The following is a 12862-nucleotide window of genomic DNA, read 5'->3' as shown; positions in this document are numbered from 1 at the left end:
TTCACTGCTCTCTGTTGGAAACAGCAGACTTGGCTGGATGGACCCATGGACTGACCCAGTAGAGACACTCTAGTGCCAAGAGCTCACAAGAGATGGACAGCTCAATATGATGCTGTTTAATATGCAAACAGTCAGGTTTTTGTTCTTGTATACAGAGTCCAATGAAGTCAGGGGAAAATGGATATCTGGTCCTGAGGAGTAGGGTTCACCACGGCTGAGAACAGAAGCAACTTTGGCCATTTAAATGGCATATTTTGCTACTGCATCTATCCTACAATCTTAACAATTTCACCAACAGCAGGTTTTTTTCACATGCAGCAGATAGTAGTTTTTGAGGGTGATAGTTTTTAGGGAGTAGGTGGGGTGTTTTCTGTTGTGGTCTTAAAGATACTAAACAAACCCATTGAACCCATCCAAGTCAGACATGTAACTCTAAAAATAAATTTCCCTCTCTCGGGCCAAATAGTTTGGTCTCCTGATAAAAGAAAAGATCCAAATTCTCAGTTGGAATGTATCAAAAGATGCTTGGGACCACAAGATGAAGCTCATGCTACACTGGAAATCTGTTGTGACCAGTGCCCTGCGAAACCACTCCGTCTGTTCTCAACATGGTTGGACTCCCTCACTGTGAGTTGGAAGCAGAACAATCTGGTGGGTGTGATGTTTTTCACTTTACTGTTCAGCTCCTTGGAAGCTTATCTTCCTTTATCTTCCCTTCCGCTTAGTGACCTTGGAAAATATAGATAGAGATCATAGAAGCAGAATCCTAAAAGGATTATTGCTTTTATTATCTTACTATTGGGAAGCTGATTAAAAGCATATATCCTTTCACAGACTACCCTGTGCATTAGCACTCTCAGCTCTCTTAAAAAGGTCACTGGGCAGGATATTAAACATAGCCTTAAGTATTGAACACTCTTTACTTCCAGTACAGGTGTCCTTCTCACGACAAATGTCATAGGAAGTTGTCTGTCCTTAGTCCAGGAGTCCTATTTTACTTCCTACTAAAATACAACAATGGCTACACAGATTTTCATACAAAAGCATCACTGTGCTGCCAGCGAGCCAAAGAATGGTGGTGGGTGATGGATAGTTACATAAGTAGCTGCAATTTCACCAGCGTGTTTTCATCCAAATCTCTGGTCTGTGATGGTCCCTACGAGCCACTGACCAGGCCACAGCAATAATATGCTGGAGCTGGCTCGGGCCCCTCAGCACTTTTCTGCCAGAAAGCCAAAACAACTGTGTGCAAACCACTGCAGATATCACCTCCTATTTTCACAATGCCAAGCTGAGGACATTTTACAAGGTCTGAAGACAGGGCCTTTGCTACTTTCCCATTGTAATAGCAAGCTGCTTTCTCATGTCATGTCTTTTGTAGCTACCAGCTGCTTTGGCACGAAGCAGGATCTCCTGATGTCTCCTCCTACCACGTGGAAATGGCAGAGCATGAACACAGAAGACACTCAGTCAAAGAGTCTCTCCCAAACCCAGAAAGAGGTCAGACAGGCAGAACGTGCTCCCAGCCTCTTTAGGCTGCACAAAGCACCAGTTATAAAATCCCTGTGCTTAAGAATAGGTTGCAGCGGTCATCTCCATAAGCACCTAAGTATTACTGTGTGGTCACACATGCCCTTTAATACAGTGGTATTTATTTCATACCTGTTTTGAGTAGCAATGAATGCTGGAGCACCAGGGTGATACGGTGTTTAATTGAGGATGAGAGCAGATTGCCAAATGGACAGAAATAACTCACAGCAGCTGAAGTTTCTTTTCTCTGATGACATCTACTCTTAATACATTGATGCTTTTATGGAAGAATCCCCCACAATTGTACAGAGCACCATGAGTCAGCGGCATCACTCGGAACAGAACCAGGTGAGGGTCGGCCTTTCTGCTGCTGTTTTTGGCCCAAAGAAGTGAAGGAGTCCTGTTTGCTGACAGTTGTTATGCAATGCAGATAACCCATCTTTCTGCAGTCATTTGTGGGTGTCAGGAGAAGCTAAGAATAAACCAGGAAAAGCCTCTGGAAAGGTCTGCTAAGCAGTGAGCTGAAAGAAACATCTCTCAAGATACAGTGTGCATACCCTTGCTTTAGCTTAAAACACAACCTTAGGCGACCTCTACTACATGAACACAGGTGATAATCACATATTGCAGTTACAATTACTGATTTACCTATCCATGAAGTGTTAAAACAAGCATAGAAAAGTAGATGTTAGGAACAATTGTTGCATCCCTGCTCATATAGGATATGCTAGAATTGCTAAGCTTAAGAAAACAGGTAGGTGCCCCCCTCCTGCTCATTATAGGGAGTTGTGAAGAAAATTGCAGCATTTAAAATCCTGTTTATCCACCAGCTAGATAAACTAGAATTTCTTTCTTTCTTTTTTTAACAGCTTGTCTCAAAAGAGCTGCAGTAATATGCATCTCCAGCACAGAAAGAAGGTCAGCATTGGCTGCCGTTGAGAAGGAGAGATGGTCAATTAAAAGAAAGGAGCCAATTAGGATGTAATTGGAGACTTTTAGTCAGGAAGATACTAGGGGGGAAAGAAAAGAGAGAAGAAATGTGACTGTCTAAGTCTTCCCAGAAGAGGCTGGGGCAAATCTGCTGTTGTGAACGAGGTGCATTTTGTGTCCCTGCTTGCAAAGAGAGGCAGCAGGCTATGAGCAGAGCCCAGAACCAAACAAGCCAACAACACTGCTTCTGGGTCAGCTTTAAGCTTCTTGTTTTCCTTGTTAATAAGATCAAGACATTTCCTTGCAAGAGAAAGCTCTGTAATTCTGTAAACTTACAAAAGTTTGTAAAAGCCAGGATTACTGCTTATCTCCTGATTAATGCTGAAGCTTTAGAGCAGTCTAAATTAGTACTTAAATTGTACACACAGGTCAGGATTCAAACCCAAGTGTTAACTTCTTTGAGACATGAAAAGCAAGGTTCCTCTCAAGGTCTTCAAGACAAGCACAACAGTCCTGGGTTTGGTCCCACGTCCTCTAAGTGCAATGGAATTGCAGCAATATAAAATCACAGAGAACAAGGTTAGAAGGAAGCCCAGGTAATAAAGGGTCATATAAAATGAAAAGCTTTTACTTTGTTGCAACTGAAATTTTGGAAAAAAAAAAAATTCAATCCCTTTCTAAACAAAATGTAACATGTAATCTAACCCACATGATCTCCCAAATCAAAGGTCAATGATATTAAATCTACATTTTTATATTGCCCAAAAAACCTGAATATACTGGATCTATTGAAGTGTTTAACACCAGCTAGAATCATGAACAGCAAAAGCTAAATTTGAATGAAAAAATCTCTTTTGGAAGTCACCAGATGATTAATGGCTGCCTGCAATATTATAAAAATATAGGGAGAAGAAGCTTTTAATTCAATGCAACAGTAAAGAGTTTCAATTAAATTTAATTCCGGGGGGGGAAAAGTAAACAAGCACATCCCTGCTTATCATAAAAAGCAATGGTCTTTGTAATGGAGCAGAAGGACTCACGCTTTTCCCTCTTTTTAAGAAATAAAGCTCTGTCAATACTGAGCACATTAGTAGTCTGAACCCTTTTGATGCTCTGATTGACTCGGTCTCACTATCAGAAGGGAGCTGGAACACAGGAAGGGCACAAAACAAACCTGAAACTCAGTAGCCCACTTCCAGGCACTGCTGTTGGTGCCAAAAAAATCACTGCTAAGTATTTAGCTCATCTGCTTTCACTGGCCATGAAAGAGCTATTCTGTAATCCATAAACTCTCAAAAAGACAGGGGAGAAGATAGCCATCTGCACTGCTGAGCACAGACACCAGTCAAGGGAGAGTAATGGGCTCTGACTGTGTTTCAGGCAGCATTTATTGAGCCGGGTACACGTCAGAAGGATGTATTTCTCTGGTAATGGGCTTATCATACCTTGGATCTGCTCTTTGTCAAAGCAGAGCACTGCCCAGACTCCCTGAAGACTTAAAATCAGCAATTTTGTAGTTTTTCCTTGCACTAATCCTTTCTGTTGCACAAAAAAATACCCCTAAAGCCTCCAAATGTCCATTGTTTCCCCTTGGGTTTAATGAGCAACTCACGGTGTCAGCTAAAAGTTTTCAGCATCACTTCACTGAAGCATAAAGACTGGACCTATTCTTTGCAGATTATTGTCCTGCTCCTTATATTTCCAAAATTGTGAGGCTGCAAGAAGTTCCCCCAACCACTTTCCATATAGGTATTCCTTCAGCTGTATTTCCTTTAGAGAAGTCCAATATTATATATATATTTTTCATTCTATTTTTCTTTTTTAAGATAGAAATAAGAAGCCCTAACTAGAAGAGATCAAAAGAGACTATAGTTTGTCTGTATTACCCAGGTCTATTTAAGGTTTTGACACTTCATTTTAACCCTCAGATTTTTGGAAGGTGAACCTCAAACTTCTGCTGCATGGTTCAGTCTGCACAGAAAGTAATCACTAATGAAGAATAAACTACAAAGAAATAAGGATACAGTTTTAACATTAAAAAAAAAAAAAAAAAAAAGTTGTCCTAATTTTTTTTTTAGCCATCAGGTTCTAAGAAAATTTGCTGCAAATAATAACAGCAAAGTCACTTCCCTGCATAGTTCAGACTAGGTGCACCACCTGCTTAGTCTTGGCTTCAGAGCAAAGCAGGAACAGGACATGGGCTATTTTATGATGGGCTTGTTTTCAATTTGAGAAAATTAACTCTTTTTTTTTCATTACAAAAATTATCATCCTGCATCTGATTTGAATCCACAAATGGTTCCTGATAGAATAACACGTTGATTAAGTCATCAAACTCTCTGGCACTGGTAGCAGCAAGGCAGCAGCTGTGTCTGAGAGCAACTTTATGTCAAGTGAAAAAGCTGGCAAGTTCTGAGTCAACACTGAGCTACCTGACCAGGTTATCTTCTTCAGCAGCAAGAAACGTGGAGTCAGCAGGAATTTTCCTACGCAAAGCACACAGAAGGAAAGGAACCTCTGCCTTTCAATTAATTATTTAAATTCCTCGATGCAACCCTTATGTTCACAATCTGTAGCTACGCTGAGAAACATAAGTGATCCACAACCTCCAAGGACCTTTATCATTACAGAATATGCAGGGGGAACTTGTTGACAACAGCAGCAGTAATTTAAATCTGCTGGCACTTTTTGGAAACAAATAGCTATTTGATGAGATCCAACTGGAGGTGGTTTCCCCTCCTCTTGGTCTCTGAATGCTGGCAGCAGGACATCCACACCTCCCACCCGCCGGGGGATGAGCAGGGCAGATGGTAAATCCTGCAGGTGATCATACAGAGCACACTGGTGGGTATGGGGGGCTTTTTCCTCTCCTAAGAAAAGCACAAAGCAATTCTACTGCAGCTGTCAAAGAGAGAAATGCTTCCCCCAGAAACAACCTGTGTGGTTCTTCGCAGCATTTTTACTGCTAGACAGCAACCAGGGTTTTTTTTTTTTATGGAAATAGTTACACTCTCCAAAAGTACAATTCTTCACTAATGGGTTGGTGATGTTAAAGCTTTTTTGTTTCTCCACCAGAAAGTTATTTTCTCATGAATTCTTAGTCAAATTCTAACAAATCATTCTGACCTATCAGAGCAGGATGTGCTGCTGGGACTTCACAACTATCCAGTCTCCAGTGAGACCCTCCTGGGGCCTTGACCTTGTGTGCAGACTCTGTCTTTCTGCTACAGTGCTGCTCAAAACATCCTTCAAGATTGCTACCTTCAGGTTTTATAGTACGTAAACTTCAAAACTCTTCTCTGAATTTTAAGGGACAAGGGTAGTACATTAAAAAGCAAGAGGCTAAAAGGCAAGATTATGAAAAGGAGATAAACCATTTTGCCATAATTTTTACATTAAGTGTGCAGGAGCTTTTATGAAGCTAGTGAAAGTCTTCTGGATGAGCCCTTAGGGCACATCAATTTGGAATGATTTTCTTTCTGCTCCCTCCTCACTAACATTGCTCAAAAACAATGCTGAAAATAGTTGCCAGAAATGTAATCGAGCCAGTGAAAGGCACCATAAAGGCTTCTGTGCCTCCAGTGCCTCCAGGCACATCACTTCTGCTCCTTCTTGTATTTTTCTGTGTGTTTAATTTAACTAGGCAGTAACCTTTACCACATGAAACCAAGCTGGCAAAACAGTAGATTTGATACGTGTGCTGAGCCTGGACTGCCTTGCTGTGAACTACAGGGAAAAGTGGTGCCTGGAGATTCCCTGAGCTTGAAATGGTAAAGCCCATGTTACTTGTTCCCCTGCTCCCACTTTGTGGGAAGCTTTTGCCCCACTTATTTTCCACATAGCCCAAAGCAAAAAAGCCAGGAGAGCAAACCCCTGCAAAAGTTTTCCCTAAATACCATGTAACTGTTACTGGAGAGCAATGAGTATTTCACTAATACAGGTACAGGAACTTTGTTCTTACCCTAACATTTATACTTTCAAAATATGATAAACCATAGATAAATCAAAACAAAAGCAAAGCTAAAAATCATGCAGCCAAAACCTTGCATTAACATTATAACTATAGACCAGTCTATCCTTCACTTTGTTTCATGCAGTATTTCACTTCGAATTTTATGTTTGCCAGAGAAATTTTCAAAAAGGAAAGGTATCATTTGCATCTGGGTGATATCCAGCACTGTGGAATGGGACCTTGCTGGTTGGAAGGCACAGAAACTGCACTGTTAAATGTGTTCATGAACACAAGTGTTTTCTCATTTGAAAAAAAAAAAAAAAAAAAAAAAAAAAAAAAAAAAGAGGAAAAACTATAAGATAAGAGCCTGAACTCTGAGATTAGATAAAAGTTTTAAGAGTCAGTATACATATCCAATTAGCAGAATGCACAGGAACATTGGCCTACTGATATTGTACAAGAAATTGAGAAACTTCAGTGTTTGGGTGAGAATGCACTGAATTAGCACATCTGCCAGCAGCGTGGCAGCAATGGCTTCCTCACTTCCCAATGGTTTTATCTGCATTGGTCAGCAGGGAAATGCTCAGGAAAATGTCTCTGCTCAATGTCCAGCTCAGCAGCATCAATCTCAAGTTACAAAGCATTTCTAATGCAGGAATATGGAAGATGATGCAAAGCCAGTTCGGTCCTGTAGTTGCATGGAAGAAGAAATTCTGGCAATAATGGAAAGACATCATCAGTATTATTGTCATAAAATGTTTGTAGTTACTACACTGGCAAATTTTCGAAATGGGTTGGCTTAGAGACAGGTCTCTTACACTGATTACTAAATTATTTTCTTTACAAAAGTCTAAGTGGCTCTGTTTTCCAGATGAATTGCCTGAAGCTACTTGGTTCAGAGCTTTAGTCCCCTGAGATTCATCTTGGACAGTAAAGAAATGAGACAGATGAACACTAAACTACTCTGTGTAGTGGCTTGGCTGATGAGAACACTTTGGGTGAAGTACCTTTGAATTTAAAATAAAGACAGGTGAACTGAGGCTAGTTAAAAGTTAGAAGAAGTCAGAAGCAGCATTTGCTAACAAAGCATTTTAAGCCAAATAAACCTTTCTAAAGGTAATCTTGGATTCACCACATCTCACCTCACCTGGGAGAGCTGCCTTACCAGGCAGCTCTCAGTGGGCTGGCACTGGCGCTTTCCCAACCCAGGCACTGCCAGATTTCTTGACTGCCCTGCCCTTGCCCGCCCCCGAGGAGCAGCATTTTCTTTATCTGAACACAAAGTCACACATTTACCCAGCATTTACTGACCAACACTTACTTTTTCCGTGACAGAGAGCGCCTGTGCTCAGGGAGGGGAGCTCTTTGCAGCCGCCTGCACATCTGGTGCGCGGTGATGCGGCGCCGTCGGCAGGGACTGGCACAGGGAGAGGCCACAGGGGAGCAGGGAGAGTATCTCACATAGAACCCCCTAGATACAGGTTTCCATCAGCCTTTGTTAACGTGGGAAATGTTCCAGGCAGCACAGCAGGAAACAGCAAAGTTCAGCCCCTCTGGTCGCTGCTCCAAAGAAGATTTGAGACCAGTGTATGGCGAGGAGCTGGTCAGGTTTGCTGGGTCTGTGACTCAGGGCCTTCTTATCAGGCCTTCAGTGGGCTCTTCTCAAAGCACTCCACATTGGTGGGTGGCAGCAAGCTGAACTCCTCAGTGGGGATGAGACTCACACATGAAGAGACCTTTGGGGAGGAGAAAGAAATGGAGAGAGAGAGATGAATGAAGAACAACGTTTATCCTTCAAATTTAAACATCTGTGGCTTTTACACAGTATGTCTGAAACACCTTCATTAGAATAGTCCATTAGATAAGATCCTATTAGTCAGAAGGCTTGGTCAGCTGTGGCTCACTCAGAACTTGTTCTACTGTTAGTATTTTATCATTAAACCTCATTCTGAGTAATTCAAACCTCACAACACCAAGGAAAAATTGCCCATAATTGACATCTTCAGATGCAAGCAGCTTTTATCACACAAGCATCAGCAAGAACTCACACCACTCTCCTCCACTCTACTTCTTTATTTAATCTGCTTTATAGCTGAATTTCTTCTCTGGGTTCCACTGATGCAAACTTGCAGTGGTTAGAATGGTTCTTCTGCAAACACAACAAAGCAGCTCCAGCCAGGAAGCTTTAATATGTCACCAAAGCTTTTCAGCAATCAGACCCCTAAGCATTAAGTTTGTTAATGAAAGTAGCATATCTGACAAATTAGCAGAAGGGAGGGGCATATTTCTGTGCAACAGGGAGAATTTATACCCTCTGCCATCACCAGTGGACTATCAAAGCTAATATAGCATGACACATGCAGCACCCCTGGGCTAGAAAAGCAAGTAATAACCCACAAACAGAAACAAATTCAAAAGGTCATTAAAAACCTACTAAACCTCGCAAAATTAAATTAAATTGATTAATTAAAACCACTATGAAACAGTGTCATAGAATTTTGATGTAGTACTGTCACATGGCTGTGGAAACTGCCCTTCAGTAATCCAACCAAAATTTGGCAAGTTTTCATTCCCATTTACTCTCCCATTTAAGCGAAATATCAGAAAGAGGTAAAAAAACAGAATGGAGGGATTCAGGAAAGCATTTAACTTTCATCCTGTTCTTTTCATTCATGAATCTTAAACTCACTTATCCAAGACAGTGGACAACACCCTTTTGCAAGAGTGAATTGTAGCCATGAGCAAATACCCATATCATGGACCACAACTGGCAAGGGGAGCCAGTCCAGCATGGGAGCCCAGGCCAGGGAAAAACGTGGTAGTTTGAGGAACTGAGCAGCTCTTGCTCCAAAACCTCTCTGCTGCACAGCCTAAGAAAATTAGAATGACAAAACTCCACAGTGCAGCCTACACACCCACAGAGACCCAGAGCAGCACCAGGCAAGCCAAGGCTGTACAGGCATCCAGGGAAGATGGAAATCTCTGCCCAACAGTTTCCTGTGGATATCTAACACAGTGCAGAAGTGCTAAGTGAGTAGGGGAAGCAGCAGAAAAAGGAAGGCCGTGAGCAGATGCTTGTTGGCTGCAGCACAATGTCTGCAGCACCAAACCAGCCCCAAGGCACAATCAGCACAGAAACAAGAGCACAGTGGAGGCACTGACACCTCTAAGCATGAAAATTGCAGGAAAATTACTGACTGTAACTGATCTCAGCTAACCCACAGACCTACTGTCATATCAATATCAGCCCCTCAGTGCTCTTGGAAGAGGAGAGAAAGCCAAGCAGGAGGCACAGGTGACTTGCACAGTGTGTTTTTGTATAAGAGGATCCCGTGATGGAACACCCATTGCGTGTTCTTGGCTCTGCATCACTGCCTGTTTCTATGTACCACAAAACCTCTATCTTTAAAAAGTCCTTTTTCCAGCAAAAGTGACACTGAACTGGTAACTTGTGCATTACCAGGCCACCCCACCATATTTATACTGCATAGTGATCACAAGCCCAAATGAAGACTTCCCCATGCTAGTTGTTTGAGGCCCAAGGTGCTCCCCTTGGTGACCATCTCAGCATGTGACAGAGGAGTTCACAGGCACGTTCATTGGCATTCCTGCAGCAGCAGCTCTGAGCCTGAGACGAGTGACAACCCCCAGCCTTGTGCACCAGCACTGCACAATGCCTCCTCCTCTATCCTTTGTAAAATGACCTTTCAGGAAAGCAATTTCCAAAGCGACTAGTGTTGCTGGTGACACACAGCTAGGGGAAACAGAGAATTTACAGTGATTAGAATAGATCAGATTTATGGACTAACGAGACAGATGATGCACTGAAGCAGGGAATGAAATGTAATGAGGCCAAGGAAAAATTAAACACATGCTATATTCCAGCCTAAACAGCAGTGTACAAATAGACAGGAAACACAATCTAAAACAATTCACATAATGTTTAGTAGCACTATAAAGGAAAATCAGAAAAGATCTTGCAGCTCTTACAGACTTCATAATACAGAGTAAAAACCAAGACTGTAAGGCAAGTTAAGAAGTACTGCTGTAACATCTCCATGAAAGACACAAAAAGCCTTTTAATCTCAGGAGCACTTGTTGCCACACTGAAAAATATGAGACTGCCAGAGAGATTTCCAGAAGGTTCAAACTCAGTCCTGAAAGATTTCACAGATATCAGGTTATTTGGGCAACATGAACATTTTTGCAGAGTTAAGCCTACAAGTTACATTAAATCATCCTAAAGCTTGTAGGATATGATCACTTTTAGGCATGTGACAGACAAATGCAATAGGGAAGGTGTTTCTGAAATTGAAAAAAAAAAAAATCAGGAAGAAAACTGGCTTAGGGGAGAACAGGAATGAGAACTCAAGAGTTTGAACTGGTCCCTGAAAAAGCCTCGGCAGTCTGGGACTGTGGCTGAGCCACATTTGAGAAAATGCTGTGCCAAAGGATATACTGGGTTACCAAAGAAATACTGATGGGGAGGAATATTTTAATGCAAACAACTTTTTTACTGAGAGAAATATCCTTAAAATTGTAAAAATCTTCTTTATACAACACTTGTACTTCTACTCTGAAAACATTGACCTGCATGCTTAATTTTATATGTGTTGACTAACTAAAATCAACTGGAATAAGCATGGGCTTCAATTTAACATGTTTAGTATCACAAAAATCAAGTGGATTGGCACATTGGTGTTTTTTGATCTGTCTTTGGTTCACTGTATACTTTATGCAGTTGTACTAAGGGTAACAGGAAGAACTGCAACTCCCAGAAAGCAAAGAGACAATGCAAGATTTTAAGATACTATCAGATGCAGCAAAATTTTTCTAAATATCCCTTTTGCTTTAGAGGACTAATTTTTAAAGGCCTTCTGTACATACAACACTGTTAAAGTATTTCCTCAAACGTGGCTATTTATTAGCTCTGCTCCTGACTAGTTTCTTAATTGGGCTCAGAAGTAAAATTATCATTCAGATGTTAGCAGTTTTGCTGTCTGACGTCTAATCTATTTTGAAAGCTTAAACAAATTCTATAAATATTTAAATTAAATATAATCTGCATTTGCTCAGTGATTTTAATTAAGAATTAAGTTGCTGTTCCTCTGAAAAGTGTAAATGTTTAAAGCTGGTGCGGTAGCAGGATAATGTTAGGGCAGTTAACATTCTGTGCCATTATTCATATATTTTTCACTGTGTTGCAGTCTGAGTTTAGCACTGTAGTTGATGCTGCTACACAACTACTCATAATAATCTTTCAAAAAACAAACAAAAAAAAACTACAAAAATTTTGATAACTCAATTTTTAACTACTGTGACACACACAGAAGAATGTTTTACTCTTTTTTTTCGTTTATTTTTCTTTTTTTTTAATACCCATTTTAATTCCAGTTTCTTCAGGACTCCCTTCCACAGGCAAAACTCTGAGCCCACTGGATTTCTTCTGGGTGTGATGAAGAAACCTCACAGACACAAAAGCCACCTATGCTGATTTCACACTATTCTTTTAAAGCAAGCAAGTTACAATCCCATTTAAGACAAATATTTATACCTTGCATGAGGGTTACAATATCTGAATCATACCCATGGGCTGCCCTGGTACTAAATAAATGCAAGAAGACCAAAGGGTATCCCATCCACCTCAGATCATGTTCCCAGCACAGGGAACCCGTGCCAAGGATGACCATTTCAGAGCACCCTCCCCAAACTGTGTGTGAGTGAAGGAGGCAGGAATGTTCATGGATAATGAACTGGGCTTCTCCCAAGGGCACTGAGAGCTGGAGATGGCAAAATCCTGTGCCTGTTTCCTCTGCAGGAAGGAAGAGCCTTCTCAGCACCTAAAAGGTGCAAGATGCTGGATAGCAACAAATTAGATGTCTAAAGTCCAGGACTGAGAACAAAATTGTTACAGGTATTTCAGAAAACCAGCAATTAAAATAGATTGTGATTGTTTAATAATAGTCAGTGAACCAATGTAACTGAGTGTTGGACAGAAATGGGGACAATGAAGTGGTTACAGAAGAAACCAGAGAAGAATGAACTGCAAAGATTATAAATCTCACAGTCAATTGTAAGTCTTTTTCTCTCATAGTTCACAAACAACTAAAAGTGTTTCTTCTAACCTTTGAAAGGATGCCTGCATAGACTAATTGCATTTTGGCCACCACACAGACACTGTATCAGGTACCTTTTTCTCTGCATGTTGGTTTAAGAGAAAGAGTCAGAGGTGGGGGGGACAGGCTATGTCCTTACCCCAGAACTAGGTTGGAACTGGGAAGCAGCCAATAGAACTCCCAAAATACAGAAGGAAAGAATATTTAAACCCAGTTCTGGTAATACTGAATGTTACCAACTAAAGCAAAGAAAAATCAGTATTTTGCAGAAAACAGCTGTCAGTTTTCCTTTGAATGCTTCATAGCATGTAAGAAGACAGTAAGAAGACAGCTG

General features: G+C 41.1%; 1 protein-coding gene across 7 annotated transcripts in view; it reads right to left on the bottom strand.

Moving 5' to 3' along the window:
- LOC135421353 (5-hydroxytryptamine receptor 2A-like) overlaps nt 1-12862 on the bottom strand; it is a 205863-nt gene that overhangs the window by 65037 nt on the left and 127964 nt on the right. For 6 of the 7 annotated variants that reach the window (XM_064669719.1, XM_064669716.1, XM_064669713.1 and 3 more), the window contains one exon: nt 7734-8148. The exons of the other annotated variant lie outside the window; for it this stretch is intronic. The gene's annotated coding sequence lies outside the window, so the exon portion shown is untranslated. The remainder of the gene's footprint in view (nt 1-7733; nt 8149-12862) is intronic. 7 annotated transcript variants of the gene reach the window in all.

This window comes from Pseudopipra pipra, chromosome 13 (assembly GCF_036250125.1).
Source record: "Pseudopipra pipra isolate bDixPip1 chromosome 13, bDixPip1.hap1, whole genome shotgun sequence".
NCBI classification, from domain to species: Eukaryota; Metazoa; Chordata; class Aves; order Passeriformes; family Pipridae; genus Pseudopipra; species Pseudopipra pipra.
The sequence above is the reverse complement of the archived record's forward strand: the minus strand, read 5'-3'. Positions and strand labels throughout refer to the sequence as shown.